This window comes from Melospiza melodia, chromosome 1 (genome assembly GCF_035770615.1).
Source record: "Melospiza melodia melodia isolate bMelMel2 chromosome 1, bMelMel2.pri, whole genome shotgun sequence".
Classification (NCBI taxonomy): Eukaryota; Metazoa; Chordata; class Aves; order Passeriformes; family Passerellidae; genus Melospiza; species Melospiza melodia.
This window is the reverse complement of record NC_086194.1, coordinates 15,598,530-15,622,025: the sequence shown is the minus strand read 5'-3', so window position 1 is coordinate 15,622,025 and position 23,496 is coordinate 15,598,530. Positions and strand designations below refer to the sequence as shown.

At 40.4% G+C, this 23,496-nt stretch overlaps 1 protein-coding gene across 9 annotated transcripts in view; it reads right to left on the bottom strand.

Moving 5' to 3' along the window:
• ZNF438 (zinc finger protein 438) overlaps positions 1-21,098 on the bottom strand; it is a 70,529-nt gene extending 49,431 nt beyond the window's left edge. For 6 of the 9 annotated variants that reach the window (XM_063148933.1, XM_063148942.1, XM_063148961.1 and 3 more), the window contains exon 1: positions 1,893-1,940. The gene's annotated coding sequence lies outside the window, so the exon portion shown is untranslated. Of the gene's footprint in view, positions 1-1,653; positions 1,673-1,711; positions 1,776-1,892; positions 1,941-21,028 lie in introns of those variants that run through there. The other 3 variants (XM_063148914.1, XM_063148905.1, XM_063148923.1) reach the window with 3 other exon arrangements.
• Between the last annotated feature and the right edge of the window lie 2,398 nt (positions 21,099-23,496).

The following is a 23,496-nucleotide window of genomic DNA, read 5'->3' as shown; positions in this document are numbered from 1 at the left end:
TTATGACTTCAGCTATCCCAATCTATTTCTTTAACAGCCCAATCTATTTCTTTAACAGCTCAAAAGCTAAAAGCATTTGCATAGTGCTGGTTTTCTTCTGATCCTCCAGTTATCATTACCCAAGAATATCTTTAGAATTAAATGCTAAGAACATTAGATCATTACAAAAAAAATATTTTAAATATATGGCTTGCCATACACTTTATTTCTCCCTTTTCCTTTTTGTCTTTTGACACTCTAAGACAGAAAAAATCCAATTCTTCTAGCTACTGAAGCAGAAAAAAATGCACTCATCCCTGATGTATTTTGCTTTACATAAAAGTAACTTTGAAAAATATTAAGTTAAACTATTACTAAAAATAACTAGCTACAATCAAGTTATTGAAAAAACAAAAGAACAACAGCTCAGTATTTTGATTGCTGAATAGTTTTGTGTGGAAAAAAACCTGCAATAAACTACTGTGATCCAAGGGAACTGTGCATTTACCCTATGTTATCCTCCTCTTTCCTCTTTATTAAGGAATAATAACATGAAAGACCACTTTTAATGGCATATTACAGGTTCAAATAAATTAGTATGAGAAAACTCAAGACTATAATTAGCTTAACTATACAGCATTTAAGAGCTAGGCTGTTGACTGAGACTTTAATACACATTAAAAAGTTACAACAGTTATGTTGAAGAAGAAAAGAAGTGAGCACAAGACATACCACACCAATTTTAATTTAGGTATAGAACTAGACAAATCTTTTAACAGAGTATGACTTTTGGGCAAAACAAATTGAAACAAGCCAATCTTTCATATTGTTTTAAAGCTGCAACTCTGCAGACATTTGCAGAGTCTTTTGAAAACTTTTATGTGGCTTTAAAATGCTTCCCTCCTTTTATTATCTCTGCTAGACATATCTGATCACTCGGAACCTAGGATTTGTTCCTGATATCATTATTAAAAGTTCCAATGGATTCATAAGCCGACAGGCCTCAATAAGTCGCACACAAACACTACGCCCATTTACTGCATCCATTTCTGCAGCCACAGGACAAAACGCCTTTGGCCGTCAGTCCCTTCCAAACCGTGAGGAGCCCGAGAGGGCTGCGCATCGTATTTGTACTTTTATGGAAGCAGCAGTACGGTTATGAAACATCGCTCAGGCCGGGAGTCAAGAGCGGGGCGCACAGCTCTGACTCACGCTGCCAGGACAGCACGGGAGCCAAAGGCTGCCCCTGAGCCTGAGGCACCCACTGCCACCCCTCACAGAGGTCTCGCTCTACGGCCATCACTGAAAAAGCGTGAGCTGTACAAGCAACCATCGTGTCTTGTAGGAACCGGTCATACGCGGCCTTTCTGCAGGTCTTTATTACATCATCAGCACCGGCAACGGCAGTCACGCCCTCTCGCATATTCCGCACCCGCGGGGCTGATACCCCGGGCCGGGCTGTGGCACCCCCCGGGCCGGGGCTCGGGTGGCCGCGCTGGCTCAGGGCTCGCACGGCGCCCCCGGCCGAGCCCCGCGGGCCCCGCACGGCCGCTCCTGGGCTCCGGCGGCGGGAGCCGGGCAGGCCCCGCACACACCTCGGCGGCTCGGGCGACGCTGCCGAGCCCTCCGCGCCGCCGGCGGTTCGGCCCAGCCGCGAGACCAGCCGTGCCGTACCGGGGCGAGCCAAGGGCCCGCAGGCGCGGAGCTCCGGCGAGGAACTCCTCGGGCTCACCGAGTGAGGGCCGGAGGATGCGCCCGCCCCGCCGGGAGCCGCCACCCCTCCGCCTCTTGCTTCCCGGCCCCGCGCCGCCAGCCGGCTCCGCAGGCGGGCAGGGAGCGGGACAGCCGCGCCCCAGCGCCGCCCGCCCCCAGCCCGGGCCGCGGCCCCACCGCCGCGGGGGGAAGGAACTTACGAACACCCGCCGTGCCCGGTCCCGCCTCCGCGGCGCGGGGCGGCGGCGTCACCCCGCGGGAAGGCGCAGGGGCGGGGCCGCCGGCGGGCGGGCGCTGTCGGACCGAATGGGGCCGCGGGGCCGGGGCTGGGGCTGGTTCTGCGCCCGGGCTTCGGCGGCGCTGCCCCGGGGATGCGGCGCTGCGGCCTCAGGCAGCGCTGTGCTGAGTGAGGCCTTCCCTCACCGTCCCAGGCAGCCACTGGCTGGGGGGAAACTGCGCTCCAGCCGGTCCCCGAAAGTGATGGTTGTCAGGCAGTGGGATAGGGGGGTTTTGGGGGACAAGGCAGGAATCTCTAAAAAATACAGGAATTGTGCTGGAAAATAAGCATAAGAGACTTGAAAGCACTGGGTCAGAGGGAGCTCAGATGTCTGAACATCAGCTGACCTGAAGGGCAGTGGTGTCCAGGCCTGTATCAGCAATAGTGTGGCCAGCAGGATGAGGACCGTGATTGTGCCTCTGTACTTGGCAGCAGTGAGGCCGTGTCTCAAGCACCGGGCTTGGGTTTGGGGCCCTCATTTTAAAGCAAACATTGAGGTACTGGAGCCTGTCCAGGGAAAGGCAGCGAAGCTGGTGAAGCATCTGAAGGACAAGTCTGATGGGGAGCAGCTAAAGGGAGCTGGGGGTGTTTAGTCTGGAGAAAAGGAGGAATAGGGAGGGCCTTATTGCTCTTCAGAGCTACCTAAAAGGAGGTTGGAGTGAGGTAGGTTCCAGTCTCACAAGTTACAAGTGATGGGACAAAAGGAAGTGTCCTCAAAGTTGTGACAGGGAAGGTTTAGTTCAGATATGAAGCATATTATATTGAGGATCCTCTCAGCCTCATACAGCATGTACAGGTAATCAGGGCTAGCTAGCATGGGTTTATTAGAGGCAGGTCCTGATTGACTGACCTGTTCCTCTGTGACAGGGTGATCCACTTAGTGGATGAGGGAAAGGCTGTGGATGTGTCTACACATCCTCTACTGGACATCAGTAAAGCCTTTGACACCATTTCTCACAATGTTCTGGAGAAACTACTGCTCATGGCTTGGACAGGTGTGTCCTTCATTGTGTAAAAAACGTGTTGAGGTGGCCAGGCCTAGAGAGAGTTGGTGAAAGGAGCTCCATCCAGCTGGTCAATGGTTGTGTTCCTCAGGGCTCAGTGTTGGGGTCAGGCACATTTAATACTTTTATTCATGATCTGACTGAGGAGACCAAGAACACCCTCAGTCTGCGTACACAGTTTGAGTAGAAGTGTTGATCTACTGGAAAGTCAGAAGGTTCTGCAGAGGGATCTGGACTGGATCCATGGGGTGAGGCCAGTGGTACAAGGTTAAAGAAAGCCAAATGACCTCTACTTGGGTCACAGTAACCCCTGCAGTGCTACAGGCTGGGGGGAGAGCATCTGGAAAAATGCCTGGTGGAAAAGGAACTGGTGGTATTGGTGGACAGCAGCTGAACCTGAGCCAGTGAGTGCCCAGGTGGGCATCAATCTCTTCTGCCAAGTAACAAGAACTAGAATGAGGCCCCAAATTGCACCAGGGGAGGGTTAGATGGGGTATTGGTAAGAATTTCTTCTGCAGAAGGGTTGTTAAACACTGGGACAGGCTGCCAGGGGCAGTGATGGAGTCACCATTCCTGAAGGTATTTAAAAGATGTTTAAAAAGGTGTTTAAAAGCATTGGGCCTAGGGACATGGTATAGTGGTGGACTTCATAGTGCTCCGTTAACAGTTGAACTCGATGATCTCAAGTCTTTTCCGGTCTAAATGGTTCTATAATTCTGTGGTTCTCTGAAAGGAAAAATGAAAGTGTGACAGAAATAGGATAATATGGGATTTAAGAGAAAGCTGAAAGGAGAAGTTATTTGGGCAGAAGAGAAGTGGGAAGGCACAGAAGAAATAAGGGAAGTGTATAATGTGTAGATGCAAAAAAAAAAAAAATGAGAAGCAACATTCAGAATTAAAAAAAACAAAAAAACAAAAAACACACTCTTTTCTTGACCTTCCTACCATCTCTTCTCCATGTTTCTTGTGGGGAAGAAAAGGACTTCTGTCTGTACCACTTCAAAGTTTATTGGACGTTGAGGCCACATCCTTTTCCAGCCTCATCCTGTGATGCAGGACTGTCTCCATCTTCATGAGCTCCTCTTGCATGTGCTCTGCCAAGACACCCCCATCTCGTGAGCCTGCACTCAGCACAGCTTTCTGCCATAGCCCTTTGCTGGAAGAATGGGTGACAGGGATCCTCTAGCCACAGCTGGAACAAAGAATTTGTGGAAAAGCATTGACACAGCTTCTGGAATGTGGGAGTAAGGGAAAGGAGGAAGTGGTGTTAAGCTAAGAATTTCATTCTGATGGTTTTTGCTGTCATGTACTTAGCATCATGATGCTGCTGTGATAGTAAGTCCAAAAGCACCAAAAGTGGAAAAAGAAATCAGTGTGGCAGAAGATAGGAGAAATATGGAATGTCTTCCAAATAGTCACATTTCTTTCCATGTACCTAAGGCTGAAATTTGAACTGAGTAGCTATAGGGAGCATGCTAACAATTAAAAATAGATTTAAAATGTTTGTGCAGTTTTCTGAAAACCGGTTTCTGCAGCTCGTTGCAAAGTGGCAGCTAAGGCAGCAGATAGCCTGAGTACCTGACAATTTTTTCTAGTGTAGCCAAACAATAAAAAAGAAGTTCAAAGATTAGGCTCCTTTTGAACTCAGATTTCCTGAAATTAAATGTGAATTAGAATTAGTGATTCTGAACATAAGCACAGTTCTGTGAATACAGTAACTGCATCTTGGCAAGTGAATTTGTGGTGATAAAATGGGCAGACTGGCTCAAAGTCATTTCAGAGCATTTATGGTATGGTACTTTCCTTCAGTCATGTGTTCCACTTGGAAGTTCTGTATCTGAAATAATTGTTCTGGTGCTTCAGAATACTTCCTTTAAAAGTCATTGACAATTTCAACAGGAACTGAAGTTTAAAAATAAACATACTTATTCTTCACCTTTATGTACCAGTAAAGCTGAAGTGGTTTGTAGTTACAGAGCTTATCAAATACAGTGAATTTGAAGGTGAATCTTCCAAATGTTGTTAAATAATTGTATTTCCTTTTGGATTTATACAAGTACTAGCTGTGGCTTACGCAGAAGTGTTACTATATCCATTGTATGTACTGCCTGTCTGAACCACAGATGTGGCATAATGAGCATACAATAATGGTTCTTGCCACTTGGAGAAACACAAAATATACTTTCCAATGTGCACATGTGTTTGTACCTTTACCAACTATTAGTTTTAATCTAAAAATAAAATGAAATGCAACAGTGGATTTATCTGTTGCTGGTGAAAAAGAAAAGAGATCTGATGACAGTATAAACTTAATGTACATACTATTTTCAGTATTCACAGAAAATATCAGTCATTTCTATTAGAGAGTGCAATAATTTTCCTTAAGCCTTACTTCATTATATACTGTAGAAAATTGGTAGCAGTGATAATTAATGTCGATGTGGAATATCATGTTTTAAAACAATACTGGGAAAAATATTTCATTGTGACTAGTTGAAGAAAATATTTTTTGTGGTTTAGTGCCTCAACATCTGAGCTTATAATATTCAGTAGTACTGTTTCCTGAATACTTTTCAAAAAAGTGTATCAGTGATTTCAATCTTATTTTACAGGCTTTTGAGAAGGAGTTTTTCTTAAAAGCTAAGTAATAGAGTGAGTTCCTGCTTAGAATTGAAAGTAAGCAGACCTTAGTCACCAGTAAACAATACCATAAGAAAAAATGAAAGCTGTGATATCTGATGAAGATAATACTTTCTCTTTTTACCACCTACAGTGGACAAAGAGCTACTGTTTTAAAGATTACATTGGTAATGATTTAGAAGAGTGGTAGTGTATTATCAGATAGTATGAACTGAAGAGTATACCTACATGATTAAGAGTTTTATGTTGTACAGTCTTAATGTGCACTACTTAGAATTCAGGGTAATAAAAAATCCATACTTGCAATGCTCACATTAATTTTTTTTTTGTATTTAGAAGTGTGTGTTATTTTTTCAGAATTAAATCAATACAGGTGTTTGCACAGCAGTGCTTTTGCCATGTATCAGTGCAAGTGGAAATACCAAAACATGGTCATAAAGAGGGCAACCACTGTGTTCTGTGGTACTGTGAGCTGGAGGCTTTATGGGGACAGCAGCAGCAACAAACAACTGTAGTATTTCCCACCCTCCCATAATCTGTGAACGTTTAGAACATTAATTGTTACCTTACTGTTCTCTCTTGCACTTCAGTCTGCATGGAGGAATTTTACATCACCTGTAAAGACAATCCTCCCACATGCAGTATGGTATTACTGCATTGTACTAGTTTGCTTTAGACCAGGCAGAGATTCATTGAGGTTTATGTTGGTTTAGGTAGTTAAGTTTGTAGTACTTCAGAACACTGTTATTGAAAGATGATGAAGGTATTTAAATCCACTGCACTAGAGCACAGACTCAAAGAAGTTGGGAAACTTGGACAATATCAAACACAAGCTTTGAAAAACCTCTTAGTACCAGACTTCTCCTGCTTCCTACAGATTAGGCCTCCTGCTGACTATTTGTACTTCTTAAATGTATAAAAGATTTAAGCTTTAATGTCTGCACCTCAGTTCACCTACCTTTGAAACAGCAGTGGTAATTCTGACTTAAATATTGTGATGATACATTAATAAATATGAGCAAAAGTCTTTGAAGTTGAAAAATATAATGAGATTTAAGTACATTCCTTTTTGTCATGATTAACCTGTCAGACATTTAAGTGCTGAAACACTGCTTTTGGAATAAAAAAAAGGAGAAATGCGAACTAAGATAATAAAGAAGCCAAGATCCAGATCAAATAGGCAGAACAAGCAACTAAAATAAATACAGGGGGAAAATCCAAGGGACAGAGCAGATCAAAATTTACAGCTCAGAAAAATGAGAAGAAAAAAATCTGAAACAAATGCTGTTGGAATTGGAAGGGTGGTTAATATGCTACTAAGAAGCACCTTTGCATAAGATTGAAAGTGAATGCGTATTAAGACAATGTGTCAGAGAAGTCTGGGCAGCAATTTAACTCCCAGTCTCAAACAGATCAGTGGTGCCATGTAAGTTCTTGTTTCCTCACCCCTAAGAGAAGCCTATGGCACCACCTCAGAGATATGAGCTCAAGTACCTCTGATGTTAGGGGATGGCCAAGTGGAGATTTTCAGGTCATGGTTTTGATCTTATCTTGAAACAGACTGTACAAGAAGACTGAGATTAGACAGAGTCCCATAAGTGAAGGAAAAAGTCTTCAGTTTGCTGAAGTGGGACAAGATAGACTTGCAGGAGTAGGTAGAAGGAGAAAGGAAAAATTCATAGTCAGCAAGCAGAATAATCTTGCACACATGAACATGCCCTATTCCAAATCATAGAATGGATTAGAGATGCTTAATTTTAATGTTTCCCCTTACAATAATATGTATCTGCAGATTAAAGGCCAAAAGCATATATATTCATTTGCACAGAGGATGGGAATCCATCACTGCTGGTGGTCTGCCCAGTAGTCAAAACAACAGCACTCTGTATGGTTAATCACCCACCTGGCCTGAAGGAGGAAGTAAATATACTGTAATCACTCATTTTGTCCAACTCTTGTTCTGTTTTTTAAGAAAAAGTTGGACACACATAAGTAAGAGCTGTATCATCATCAAGAGTATGAAAGCCAGAATCAGGATGTGATTTCTCAACCTCCTAAAATTCTTTCAATGTAGCTTTTGTGTTGTGAAGGCCAGGATTTATGTCCTTTATTATTGCTTTATGGAAGAGAGTAGGAACAAATTTTAGGTATTTATTATCCTTCTTTTGAGGTGACACTTTCAAAAGCTTCTAAGAAATTGTTAAGTAAGAAAAATCTCTCTTTGAACTGATTTTGTACCAGCTTAGGTTGACTGATTTTTCAGAGACAGCAATAGATTTCAGCAACATGAAAGGCTTGACTGGTGATGCCAAATAAAAATTATTTTTAAAAACCCACAAGCTGCTTGTTCTAAAGTTTTCATTTTGTGCCCAACAAGTTGATCTCTGTCCTTCAAGGTAGTAAAATACTGTGACAAGCCAAGAACACATAGTTCTTGTCTCTTTTTTTGTTTTTCTTAACGAGAAGCCAAGGAAACACACATGACTGAGAGGAAACCTGCAGGCTTGCAAGCAGGAAGAAGCAAACTCCCTTCTTTCAGTATCACGAAATGTTTTTTTACTACTACTGTGGACTAAAAAGCCTCTACAAAGCCTCTACAAAGAACTATAACTTTGTGAAGGATTTTTTAAAAATGCAGAACTTTTGAAAATGAAAAAAAAGGAAGAGAATTATATACAAAAAAAATTTTTAAAGGATGATAGAAAAAAAATGAAATTATACTTGAAAATGAGCTTTTGCAAATAGAATAAAGAAGGTGAATGGAAACTGAAAATAAGCACTAGATTAAATGAGCATGACAGAAATTAGTGATTCAGAAGTAGTGAAGATACTGTTTCATATTCATTTAGAAAGGAAATTTCCATGAAGTTTGGACAACTTCGAAGTAACAAAAGGTTTATAGAAGTAACTGTTCCTAAAAAGCAGTCAAGGAAACATTTGAAAAATGTGCAGAGTTGTAAGTCCGTCAGCCAGCCCAGCTGCTATGCATCCTAGGGGATAAAAGGTATTTGCTGTGAAACTTCCTGTAGCGCTGTCAATGAAGCTTGAAAAGAGGGAGAAATACTGGAAGACTGAAAAAAAAATCAAATATGACCTCTTTTTCTTCAATGAAAGCATAGAATGCCCTTTGTAACTGCCATCCATACTTGACCACTATGTATCTTATTCTAGCAATGTTGTACAGCAAGAGTATGCTGTGTTCCAGAGACAAGGATTAAATTGCTTTTGCTTAGAATTTTGAGTAAGTTCATGAAGGTATTATTCTGACAATGAAGAGATGCTTTGTAAAAATAAACTTTTGAATGGACTCAGCTCACAGAGAGACCATTCAAGGCAGTGAGTAAACAGAGGAACTCTGCACAGACAGCAATGGTTTTAACAACTGATGATCTGTGGCACAGATACACTGTTGGCTTTCTAGATGGTTTGTCATGTGTTCTCATAAAAATCTTTATTTGTGTGTGTGTTTTGCAATATGTCTCTTATGTAATACAAGGAAGTGCCCCTCTGTTTCAGTTTCATAATGCAGAAGACTTGCACATTGGGACTTTGCTTCTTGCAGATGATTGTGCCAGGGAACAGTTTGCACAGGACCTTCTGGGAGTGGCACACATGCAGCTGTGTTTAGCAGAGCTGCAGCATTGAGGGTGAAAGCAAATTGCTCTTGAATCAGAGGATAGATCATTGATTTTATTGAAAATTGCAATCTGGATTTGTTTTAAACCATCCTATAGATATCTGCAGAGTGTATGGGAATGGGGTGTGTGGGAGATTTGACTACAAAGAATTTTTGTCATTTTAATCTTAAGAAATTTAAAATAGTCTTTTAGTACCTTTGAGGCAGTTCTTGCTATTTTCTTTATTTCATTTCAAAGAATTAATTTGAATACTTTATCTGTATGCTACTCAGTGAGCAAGAAAACTGTATTCTCCTTTTCCATTTAGGCACTGAGGCAAGGAAGCCTTAATGTTTTTTGCAGAGTTTCTCAGAGAATCCCAGCCAGTCTGTTCTGCCCAGACTGACAATTAAGACGGAGGCTTCTGTTAAAAGCAAACCATATAGGAAAAGGATCCTGGTGTGAAAAAGCTGAGTGTCACTGAGCTACTTGCAGTCTTCTATGGAAAGTTTCTTTTTCCTTGTCTGCTCTTTATAATATATGTTTAAAATTGTGTTTGTTGTTGTTTTCTTATACCATTACTGGCAGTCTGTAATTTCTACATCCCATTGTCTCCAGTGTACTTCACTACACAAGAGAGTTATAAATACATCTAAATTTATTTGGTTGACTTCTGTGTTTATACAGTTCCCACTGAAATGAGGTCACTGAACTAGAGAACTGACTCTCCAACTGGTTCTCAAACCCATGTAGCATCTCACTGTCATTCTTGGCACGTGAAGCCTGACCTCTTGTCCCACAGTGGCCAGGCATATTACCAAGAGGTTTTATCATAGTCACTTAATCCACATTTAATTAGTAATATTTTTTTCACAGCAGTGCATCTACATGGCAGTTTTATTTTTCATTTCCGTTAATAACTCTGTGGTGTACAGATAAATGTGAGAAATCAAAGGTCCCTGTAAATGCTTACGTTTCCGGAAAACTACAACATGGGGGGAAAAAAATTCTGAAAACTATAGTTAGATTTTATGTACACCTATTCCCCAGCTGAATTAAAAATCATGAAAACCAGCCTCAGTCACTATGAAGTATCATGTGCTGAAACCTCATCACATCAACACATCACCAGCTAAGTATAGAGTAAACTTCTGGATGCAATCAAGTGACCCATGGCCTTGGCAAAGATCTAACTTGAAGTCTCATGGGGAAATAATTTCTGGCTCTTAATTTAAGACAAAGCCAAAGGAATTGAGCCCTTCAAGTGCTACAGTTAAAACCCAGAAATCCCACTTTAATTTGAATAGCGAGCTTCTCAGTTGCTAGCAGGTATGTGTGTAAGAGTTAGTGAGGCACAGATTTCCTGCTATTTTGCCCTTAATGTGGAAAAATCAATCACCCTCTTTAAACGGCAGACTTCAGATAAAACATGCAGTGCTCAGCCCTTATGAAAAGGCTCTCTTTTTCCAAGACTTTGATAAGAAGAGGAAGTTAAACAGAATTTTAACCTTTTTTGTGAGTACTTTTGAAGTGACTGAGGACCTGATTTTCATTTGCATCAAGGCTTCTGCATTAAGCTTAAAGAGCCTTAAATGGGCATAAGCTGTAATTAGGACCAAGTCCCCTGTCTCTCCTAGCTTAAGGTATGTAACGACTCTGAATCTTTAATGTCTATAGATGCAGCTCCAGGGGAGTACCTCTGATGTCCAGAGATTCAGCTCTAGGGAATAGTGACAGCCTGGCAACAGCCCAGAAATATGATTAAACAAAAGTCTGTCCTCTGAAACCCCTAGAAAATCAGTGTTTAAAAGCATTAAAAATTTATTATTATTCTTTATTCAGGATTCGTATCACACATAAATATGAAACCAACTGTTATGGTTTACAGTCAGTGGCAAAGAAGCCTAATAATTTTCATAGTTTCTTATCAGAGTATTTTACGCAGATTATACATTTACTATTATTTTATTTTACATATGTATTATTTGGACATAGGTATATTAAAAATGTGTCAGTGAATAAGGTCCACAAAGAGAAGATATAGCTGCTTTAAATTAGAGAATCCAGTTTGCATGTTTTCTTTATGATTACTGTGAGTGCATAATTTCAGAAGGTGTGTGGGGGAAAATGATCTAATGCTCATACAGTGCCTTGTGTTCCTCAAATAGAAAAATTATACAAGGGCAAAACCTGACTTTAGCTTTAAAACCATAAATAGTGTGTTCTTAAAAGGGTAGCATAAGGCAAGAAAATAAGTTGTTCTTTAAATTTCTGCACCTTGATTCCCTATACATTTGTCTACCTCCATCTCATTCAGGACCATCCTGATGTTCCCAGTCTTGCAAGGGACGTGTATTTTGGCTAACAGTGCTTGGAGCTTGCTGGGTCATCAGCCAGCTGCTGCCACCCAAAATATGGCACAATTTATGTCAGCTAATCCACCCAAATGGCACAATTTTATTTTGCTCTTCTCCCCTACCTGTTTATTGCTGCAAAACCAGTAAGAATGTCATTTTCTTTGAAACTCCTCTTTCAGATGCTAACAAGATTCCTCTGTGGATTTCTCGGTTACTACCAGGGCACTGGCAGGCAGGAAAAAAAAACCAAAACAAACCACGCCACCAGATGAAAAGCAGTGTTGCAAATACCTCATTTCCTTGGGCAGCCAGGTTAAGAAAAGAAGCTTATAAAGCCTGTGACCATCCGGCTCTTGGCCGTGAGCAGCCCAGCAGTGAGAGGAAGGAAAAGACCAATAATACTGAGCTGTGATTCTTCAGTGCAAATCCTGTGCCAAGACATCTGTGTCCTGGACAGAAAGAAATGGAATCATTTTGGTAATTTGTCTCCTGGGTTTAGGGTAAAATATGTCACAAGGATACAGGATATCCTAGGGAGTTCTTACCAATTATAGTACACACAGTAATGGCAGCACAAATGAAGGTAAATTTGGTCATTGAATCACTTAGCAGATGTAAGAGAGAAGAAAGGAGGTGTCTGATGTCAGGAACCTCGTGGTGTCTGGTACAGAGGACAGCAAAGGAGTCTCCCACAGCTTCTTCCCCCTAGGCTGGTTCCAGAGCAGCAAGACATGTCTGTATAAAAAGTGAGGAGGGCACTTTTGTTTGGCACAAGAAATCTAGCTAGAATTTTCCAGCTTGTGAAATAAAACTAAAGAAAAGTATTAATCTAATAATGGCAAATATAAAACATAAAAATAGTATCTATATTATTATATTTAATTTAAAAAGTCTTCTTGATATATGAAATAAAGTTTTTAATAAAAACACCAGGTATTCCTAGGGCCACAGATTGTGGAAGGTGGGAGAGTATTCCACAGAAGTACTGAAATATGCTTCTCTTCTAGTACTGTTCTCTGCATATTTGCTAGGAGGTAGGATATTGGAATAGGTGAATCTTTGGTCAGGAAAGCCTTTTATCAGTCTGTTTGTTCATAATTCAGTTACTGACATTTAAAGTTGGATATTTCATACCATAGTCAAAGGAATTATTCAGTAATGTTCCCTCTGATGGCAATGGTAACATATATCCTGCTGTTTATTTTCTTCACAAAAAGCAACCATTATATTTTGTTCATGACCATATATTTTACATAATTTAAGTTACATGAAATGGAGAGTTAGAGCACTGTATCTAGAGATGAACTATAATGGGTTTATAGTTGCATATCTGAATTACAGGCTGAGTGTGAAGGAGTCATAGTTGGATTTACTCTTGGAAGGAAAAAGTATATGTTTTTCTATCACCAGGTTTTTCCAAAATGTCACATAAAATGGTTTTTTAAAGCATCATTAATTAATTGATATTGAGACTCAGTACCTAATCCTTTTAGACAAAATTGCAGTCCTGTACAGGTGAAATTGATGGATCTGAGAAGAAACCAAAGGTTCTGATGTATATGTATATCTGTTTAATATTTTTATGATTTATATCCTTTACCTTGAAAACATAGTCAGATTTATGTTGAAATTAAAAAAAAAAAAAAAAAAAAAAAAAAAAAAAAAAAAAAAACCCAAAAACAAACCTGGAAACAGAAGGCAAAAGCTGAACTTTAGTAACTGTCACTGATAATTCCAGATTGGATGCTCTCATGCATAGCCTACTAAGCCAAATGAAGGTGCATAATAAAAATGTCACTGAATTGAGAACGTTAATTTTTCAGGAGTTGTTGAGTTGGTAGTTGTCTTTTTTTATATATTTAGCTAGGAACACATACCAAAGCATGTTCTAAGTGATGTATAAATAACTACACCTTTCCCCCATGCAGAGACAGCATGTCTCACAATTTGTGCTGGTAAAATTTAGGATGACAGAATATATACAGTAAAATAGCAGAATATGGAAGAAGGATTGTTGTGATTTTAACATAAAAACTTCTGTCTACAGAAGAGAGAAAGAAACAAAGCTTTTTAGGGGCACTCCTAATTGAAGCAGGCCAAATAATAAAGTGTACAGAATTAGAAGGCCTGTTTACAAAGCAATAGACAGAAAAGATTCAAAAAGAATTCAAAAAGTATCCGGGAGTACTTTTGGGATTGGATACTTTGGATGTCCTTGGGGGACATCAGTGGGAAATTCCTGGGTATTTCTACTTGGGGTTATTCCATTGGATTAGTTTAGTCATTCACTGAAGTTACAGTAATTAAAGAAATTAAACAGAAGTGCATACATTAAACAGAAGTGCACATTCCCCAGTCAAGGTCTTTTCTTATTAATCATACAGTCCCTATATCTATATAGCTCTATGTCTATACATTAATAAATCCTCCAATATTCCATGAGGCTATTCCATAGCTGTTTTTCTAACGGTGAATCCCAGGATACCAGAAACTACAGAAATTTGGAAACTGGACTAAAAAGTAACAAATCCTGTGATTCCTGTGCTGGCATCTGCTGATTTTGCCAGCATCACCTGTGACCTGCTGACAGGCAGAGCAGGGGATGCTGCCCAGAGTGTCCATCAGAGGCTGCGCACATGGGCAGGAGGACAGCAGACTGGTTTGGCAGTGTCATTCCATCAGGTTTCTGACAACATGGGAATATTGTTAACAAAGAAGAAGAAAGACAAGGACTGAAGAGCAGTTTTTCTGGTGCTTGTAGACTGAGCCAGCTAGCAGATCTCCTGGGATAGGTGGTGAAGCAAAACTCACATATCTGAGCCTCCTAGCAGATTATCAGAAAGGTAAAGGAACTCCTGAGAAATCTGTGTCCTAGAAGTCACCTGTGTTGCAGCACCAGAGCAGCAGGATGAAAGTTGTCCCCAGAGGAGAAGAAATAGGTTGCCCCTGCTCTTTAGGGTGCTGGCTGCCCCCACTTGCTGCCTTGCTGGCTGTTAGTAGTTAACCAGGTTGGGGCTGGCAGATCAGCTTCTGGGCTTGCTGCCATGGAAGATTGAGATGTTTCTTTGAGCAGTGCTGCTCCACCAGGTGTATACACAGGAGGAACTGGCATCTCTTCAGAAAGCAGAGGAGAGAGATTTGTGTCCACTGATTCTTGGGAGCAACTTTTCTGCTTCATTTGCTCTGACAGTGCCTTCTCAATGTTTGGGTTAGTGACTCCTAGATGGAACTAAATGTAGCACCTGGGAGGGGCAGGTCTGACCCCTGCAGTAGTCCATGCACATGCATGGCAGGCCATTAATGATTACTGTGTAGCATCTATGCCTAGATTTACATCAGACAACAGTAGAGTTTGCCATGTAGCTGGCACAGACACTATTTAAAAATATAAAATGCTGCCACCCCTTTCAAGGGCTAAAAAGGGAGTAGAAAATTTGCTTGCTGATATTGTCAGTGAGAAAAGTAACATACAAAAAAGGCAGAAAGTACCTTGGTGAGACTTTTGGAAATAAAGCCTTAGGATGGCATGTAACTACACAGGCTGGTAGAGACAGTGGCAACAGAAGCTGCTTCTTTGTAGGCTGGACACTTCAGAGAAGTTCACTGTAATCTTCCTTTCTCCCTACATCTACTCTTGTTTTAAAATACCAATTAAGTTATAAAAACCTTTAGTTCTGCTTCCTCCACTTAAATGAATGAAAAAGGCTCTTTATACAAATTCTGATCCCAATCCCACATGTGTAAAACAAGATTAACTTGGTTGACTTTATTGGCATCGGTTGGGGCATACTTTACTGAAACCCATCAACAATTAGATCACTTGGCTTAAGTCAAGTGCATAAATAACAAAGGCATTTCTCATGCTTTCTCTGCAACCTGGTTTCATTTGGCTGTTCCTGGAGTTAATCTCAGCCCTGAGTTCAAAAAGACCTGGATTTCGCCCAGAGGTGTTCCATCAACATAAATCTGGCCTAAATGATACCAGAATAAGCTCTACCAGCTGAGTGAACCATGCAAGCATCTTTCAGCTGCAAGTTTGGGGCTTTCAGTGCACCTGTCTGTACTCTACTGAGGCTGAAAGGGAGCGCATCTCACCAGTGATGGGAAAACAAGAGAAGAGAAACATACTTGCAATTCCAAAGTAACTACATGGAAAAGCATTGCTTAGAAATAACTCACACACATCCTTGCATAAGTATTCTTTGTCTGTGAGCAGGGCTAACTTGTAGTGAACTCCTTGATGTGGGATTTTATTTTCAGACCACTGCAGACAGATTTTTGTTCAAAGCAACAACTGTACTCTTTACTGCATGCCACAGCTGTTTTTAGAAAGAATTGCCACAAAACATAATTTAAAAAGAACTTTCATGTCAGACCCACAAACTTCTAAGCATCCTTACCAAATAGCACATATTTCTATCAAAAAGCTCTATTCCATTTTTCTTAAATAACAGTGTTATTATATAATTCTTTCTTTCAGTAGACATCAATGTTGTGTTCTTTTCCTGTATGTTAATGGGAAGGGAACAAGAGGTTGCTTTGATTCTAGACTATGTTGTCTTTATCTGTTATACTTATCATGCAAAATAGATGCAGGCTACTGTGGGGTACTTGAGCAGCTTTCTGTGCACATTTTGAAACTGGTTTGCCCAGACAGCTGCAGATGGAGCAATGTGTGGGGAAATCAGGGCCCAAATCTCAACTGAAGACATACCTGGACAGAGTGCCCTACCACCTTTATGACATAAAGCAACATCATTCTGTTTTAATGGAGCCTGTTTTCTGGAGATAAGGGTGTGGCCACAGGGCTCCTCAAACTCCTATTGCTGAGAAATTTCATATGGAAACTAGAATGAGAAAAATAGTCTGATATCCAACTTCTTCGATTGTACTGAATATTAGTATTGTCATGAAATGTGAATCTAAAAGCTGAAAACCAGCTGATTTAAAAAAATGCTATGTCCTTTGTTTCCTACTCACAAGCATCTCTGTCCTGAATCCTGGGCTAGAAATCTCTTTCCATAGGAAATTTTGCATAAGGCATGCTTACCCAGTCTGGTAGCATATCTGCCTTGGTCTCTGCACATGAACAAAATACACTCTTCTTAGTCTTCGTTATGACCATAAAGAAAAAAAGAAATTATGCATTTAGGTACTCAACATCCATTTTAACCCTCATCTAACTGAAATCCCTGATTATTCAATACCCTCAGATGTGTGCATGCAGCTTCCAGTGGGTGGATTTATGCCTGTGCCATATTGAGCAGTGCTGCATTTCCCTGCTGAACAGCTATGCCAGTTTTCAGCTGTGGAAAGGACACAATTTGAGGTTGAGCATTCTCACTGTCTGTCCATCTGGGGTGCCCAGAACTACTGCTTTTTTGTGTGCTTTTCATGATGAAGTATGGACAGGCCACTGACTGCAAGAAAGTCCTCTAATTTTGTTCTTTAACATTGTTGTGTCCAAAAAAGTGACAAAACACAGAGGACTGAAACCAAATCAGATACCTCTGCCTTTAGTTAATCAAAGCTGTAGTGCAGATAGGTCTTGAAAAGGTTGGAAGGAACTCCAGCATCTTGTCTTCATTTCATTTTTTGCAGATGTGGTGCCAGTTTGTTTTTTTTTTCTTTTGAGGTAAATGCAAGCAAGTACACGTGCATATTATCTACAATGTTATTTTATATAACTCAGTATTTACCTGTTGTTTATATACTATATATAAGCACACAGAGAAATTTCTAGCAGAAAATTTAAGATGACAACTGAAAAGCTACTTCTAGGAGAAACAGATATTTTCAAAGATATGAAAGCACTATGTTAGGGAGCAAAGCTCTAAGCAATGTAAATCATTTTCTCACAGACCCCTTTCCTTTTGTACTCCCTCCTTCGCCTTTATTGATGTTACTTCGCCATAAAAAACAGTGCTCTAGGGTAGACCTCAGAGCCCCAGTTCCTACCAACCTCTTCCTTCCTTATTCTCAGTAGCAGAAGCTACTGCAAGGTTACTTTGTGATCAAGAAAAGAAGTTTATACAATGCCCCAACTCTGCAGCTTTCAACTGTTCCTCATTTTTCCAGATTAGTGCCTTAATTAAGTCCAAATGTTTTTCATTTTCTCCCTTATGGTCCCTTCTGTGAAACCTGATGCTGGCCATGGACACTGTCCTCTTGTGACCTTTTCTCTTCCTGTTCCTGCTGCTGCCTGGCTTTTAAATTGTGAGCAATTGTAGGAGGGTGATGGTTGTGCACTTTTTTGTCTCTTCACACACACAGGGGGCTGTTCACTCTTTGCTAAAGTCAGAACCAGTCAGGACTCCAACTTCCTTTTCCCCTTCTCTATGAGGCAGAAGAGAGTGAGAAGAAAACAGATTTTTAGCTGCTGGATGAAGCAGTTCATACCATTCACTTGAGTCACTCTCAGTATAAACTTTTAAAACGCTGCAACAGTAATTTATCACATTGCATAAAATGTATAAATGAGGTTTCTCAAGTCCAGCCATTGATTTCAAGATAATTATTTTTAGGCAGCTATCTTGCAAGTCCAGCCTGGAATTTCACATGCATTATTTCAGCAAATCACATGGGTGCCTGTGAGGTCAGGAAGAGAGCTCCAAATGTTCAACACAGAGGAAAGAGTTCAGCAGAATGGAAACACAGAAATTTTAACTGACTCATTTAGAAATTTACCTGTAACAATGAAGTACAAATTTTGCCAATACAGTATGTCAACAGAGCTGAACTGAAGATAACAGAGGAAAATTAAATTAGCTAAGAATCTGGCCCAAGTGATTAAGGAAAGAGAAACTAAAGAAACAAAAAAGGGCTTCATCTTTTTCTTGTGGCGTGAGTAGCTCCAGTTACTGGAACTACACTGATGCAAAATTGGTTTATGCAGCAGAAAAATCAAATCATATGTCAATTGGAATTGCATGACTGATGGTAAACATAAAAATTAAGCATGAAAACCATGGTTAGAGACAAAACCATTGCAATGGGAAAAAGATGGCAGTAGCATCCTCAACAGCATTTATCTGCAGGAAATAAAAGTGAGAATTTCTAACATTTATATTTTATCTTAATACAAAGCAACAGCATATCTTGCTTCTCAAATAAAACTTTGTATCACTAACCTCATTTCTCTATGTAAAGTGTAATAGGATTTGTAGAAATCATGCAGATGTGTCCACAAAAACTGCAAGTACCAGCAGATAAATGATGTACAGAAACAGTAATTGTTTATTTTTTCCATGCAAGGTTTGTTCATTGTTCCCCTCAGGGAGACAGATGTGCAGACTGTTTGTGCTGAGTGAAATGAGTACTCCTTCCTTTTTGACACCTTTAAAATTATTAGAATTAAATCTATACTTTGCTAAGTGAGATGTTTCAATTTAATCAAACTGTGCTGTCATGACCATACTTACATTAAGAGTTTAAGAGCCCTGCTTTGCCCTCAGCTAATCCCTCACATATGAGGTTTTCATGGTTAAATTGTCTCCTGTGTAAGTAATCAAGTACATATGAACTTTGCTGCTAGGGAAATTGAGCACAAGTCAAAATCTCAAAGAATGAATTGCTAAGAACAGCAGAGTTAGGGGAAGGAGGGGAGCTGGCCTCAGTCATCAGGTCCTCCTGATTCTCTCATCTGCAACCTAGTCCAGTGCAAATCTTAAAGATGAACAATATCTGCTTCTGTAACAAGAAAACACATTCAATCTGTGTGCTCCTGCTGCCACTCTTTCGTTCTTCTAATCATTCTCAATATTGTGCCTTAAAAGTGAACACCCATCATCTTGTATTAATGCTGGTCCATGGAATAAGATGCAAGACCTAAAGGACACCATCACTGCATAAGTTTCCAAGTGTCTGGAAAGTATGCCCAGCAGGAACAAAAAGGGCAATAAAGGATCTTCCTGTTAAGAAGATTTTTTGTAGGATCACTGGAAAATGTTGCAGTCAAAAATCAGGGAAAGTGAAATAATTCTAATTTTTAGGAGGTTAGAGGTATACTAGCCAAAGCAGGACCACTATGAATTTTAACGCTAAAAAATTCACAGAAAGAAGGTGAGTTTAGGCCTTTATATGATGAACACACACATAAAGGGAGCATGTGAATAAATTCAATGTTGATTAATAAATGAAGCACAGTTCAATAAAAATTGAATAAATGCCTGGAGAGATAGTCAAGAGGTCATGTATCCCACTGATATACCCACTAATAGGAACTATTTCTAGATGACTTCTGACAATTTCCTCTCTTTCCTAAAAACCTCCATTGATGTAAAATCTGTGATGACCCTACTCACAAACAATATATAATAGCTTTCTACTACTGTACCGCTGAAAGTATTACTTAGTATTGAACTTAAATGTTTTGGTATAATCTAATTTTATGGTTTAAAACCCACCGAACCTCTCAATTTTATGTGACTTTTTATCTATTTGAGAATAATTTTCATTTTCCATCACAGCTCCTTTCCCCTCTGTTTTCTGTGTTATTTATGCTGTGCAAGTGTTTCATTTTAATTCCTTTGGCCATATTTTGCAAATAGCTTAACCAGTTTGTTCTCATTTTACAGTGTCTATAGTTTCTCTCACGTGGAATAATACGTACTTAGCAACATTTTTGAGGAATTTACAGCTGTCATTGATGCCTGTGCTCACTTAGCTGCCTGCTATCTATTACTTTATTGAAGCCTCCTCACTTCTAGTCCATTATCTTCTTTTGCTCTTCTTCCCTGCCTTTCCAAGAATCATATACCCTGTGACTCCAAGGTTACTCTTACATATAAAATCTTTCACCTTCACATTCTCACATCATTCTTTGCTGCTTAGCTTCAAATCTGGAAAATCCTACACTTTTTTGATCAAGAATTGCCAGTAATTCCAGGAACTCACTGGATGTTGGCGTTCTGTTACATTCTTTCACTAAGGAATACCTGGATTGTTAAAATCTCTCATTAATATTATATCCTGTCCTTTGGCTGATTCTGCTTTTTGGACACAAAAAGCCTCAAATCTCCCTTGTTTAATATTTTGCAATCCTTGGAATCAAAGCCTTCATGTTCTTTTCCCCTTTTACACCCCCTCCCCAGAGATAGTAAATTCCTCCATATTCTGGATCTCCCAGCACACCTGTGTACCCTTGAATGCAGGGCACTTTATCTAATCTCTCCTGTCCTTCCAAGCAAGCTAATACTTCCTTTATTAATATTCCAGTCATGCCACCACCTCAGCACAATTCATGAGTATATTGGTAAAGGCAGAACCCATTAATAAGATAAAAAAGTCTTAGTGCCTTTAAGAAGATGCATTTGTTGGAAACCCCAAGGACTTAAAAAACTGAAAAATAATTAGGGGAAGCCTTCTTAGGAAAAAAGAAACTCTCAGAAGAACAGGACAGAACATGGAGAGTGCAGCATAATAACAGTTCACATCACTCACCTTGAGGCAGGAGCTAAAATGAGACTGGATAAGTGCTCTGAGAAACCACGAGTGGCTGTGCTTGTTGGACACCACAACAGGGAACAACAGAAACATTCACTTATATAGAGAGAACCCAAAGAAAACGAAGTAAGTATGTTAAGAAAGGAATATTTTCCACTACCTACAAGGACAGAAATCTTTGGACACATGACTTGTGCCAAATACTTTCCTATGCTTGGTGCATCAGCAGGACTCTGGCAGGTGTCCTTAGGAAAACAGAGCACATGTTTGTGCACATTCTGCACCTCCTCAGGGAGACCCTGTTTCTGCAGATGGCTGTTTGGGTTGTGTTTGGCTGCCACAGTATTTTACAGGACAACACAGGAAAAGAGAATGGTGGTTTTAAAGGGTATTAAAGGGTATTAAAGTATTAGGTGATATTCTTACCTGGGGAAGACAGTAGAAAAGCATGACCAGAAATTCTGAGTAACCAGAGGTTTACCAAAATACCAACAGTAAATACTGTTAAGCAGAAATAACAGATCTGGGGAAAAAAATAGGATGTGAGTAGGCCACTATAAAGCCATTTCTGACACATTTGTTTGAAGAGGCAAGAATGCTGAAAACTGCATTCCCCAGCTGTCCCTGCCAGGCTGGGAAGTGCTGACTGCTCCAGTTGTCCATCTCCAGAGCAGCAGCCTGCTCCTATGGACAGAGGTGTCCCGTGGCTGTCCCACAGTGCCTGGTGGCAGGCAGCCCAAGGTGGCTCTCCAGGACCTGGGACAGCTTGGCTGGCACATGGATGGCTTTGGGCAGTGCTTTGGCTGGAGCACAGCTGTGCTCTGGCATGTGTAAAGCCAGGAACCATAACTTAGGTGCAATGGGTACAAACAGAAATGGTGCCACTGCAGTCATGTACAGAACGAGGTTTCAGCCTGAAATCAGGAGTGAAAAGTAACCATGGTCTGGAAAAAGCAGAGGCTGTTGGGCTGACCATAAACCATTGTCCCTAAGGACCTATTAAACTTCCTATGAGGATTTGAAACTCGTTTTTGCAGCTCTATTTTTACCTTTGATTTAAAATCAAATGCAAATCTGAGAAAGATTTACAGCTGCAAATATATTTTCTATACCACAAATAGTCACAGTGCAAAAACTGGAATTAAATTTCCCCTAGGTCGGTCTGATGAAACAAAACAGTGCAGCCTTGGACAAAATGATTGTCAGGAGCTCCAGTGCATGTTAGGCAAAGCATCACTATGCATTTTTGTACACTCTTCTCTAAATAATCACAACTGGTCTTTGTTGGTGACAAGGTACCTGGTTAGGAAGACCCCTGGTTCTTATTTGTTCCTCTGAACTACTGGTGAGAACAGAAAGTGGTGACATCCATGAGCAGTGGCCCTTGTACAGCTTATTTTCTCACCCTGCTGAGATGGAGTTCTTGTTGTTTGCAAGTATTTTGTTTAAAGGCACTGAGCAGCGATTCCAAAGGCACCATAAAAAATGTGCTTAAAAGGATACGTGAAAGTCAACCAAGGGACTGAAAAATCTAAGAGAAGGGCCAGGGATGTTTTATATTGGCCTTAAATAAACAGTGCCATTGTGGGAAGTTAAATATGGTAGCATCTGCCAAAAATACTACTCAAGGAATAGAGCCTATGTTGGTAGCAAAAAAAATATCTCCCCCTCTCTCCTCTCCTGGCATGAAGCAGGCGTGGGTTTGTTTATGTTGGCTATATAAACTTCATTGCTCCAAGAGAATTATTCTCCATTCCTGAAATGGACTCATTTGAAGATATTAGAATTAAAAAAGGACAATCATGTAGTAACTCTGTTGCACTGTAGCTGAGTTTTGTCTCTTATCAGACATTGTGCTGGAGCTGACACAGAGACTTGGAGGGGTGAGCAATGCAGAACTAGAACCCAATCAAGTCATATTTTTCAAGAGAGCCTCATACAGGCACAGACCCCAGGAGGGTATGCCATTTGAGTCTCAGAACATAGTACAAGCAAAACAAAAAGGTTTACAACCAACCTGAGAATATGAGACCTGGGGAGCACAATTTGTCCCCTAACTGAGTAAACACAGTAGCTGCATTTTACAGCTCCAGATTCAAGAGGTCATTCCTGCCTGAAAAATACCGGTGTGTGCTTAATATCCACTGAATACCTCTGTAATCTGAGCCTCAGCTGGTCCAACAGGCAGGTCACAGAGGAAAAAAATCTTCAAAACACAGATTTGCATGCAGAAGGATGACACTCACGTGGCTAGAGAACCACAAAGGGCAGAAGAGGTACAAAGACTTTGCCTAGTGCAACTGCAGCTGAACAATGGCTGGGAATCTGCTTCTTACATAAAGCAAAATTGCACAAACCACAATTTGTCCTCCCTGGGAGCGCAGAGAGCAGTGGAGCTCACCTCCTGCCTGCAGCCCAGTTAGCCATTTGCTGCAAGGAGAACATTACATTTAATCCAGCAGGGA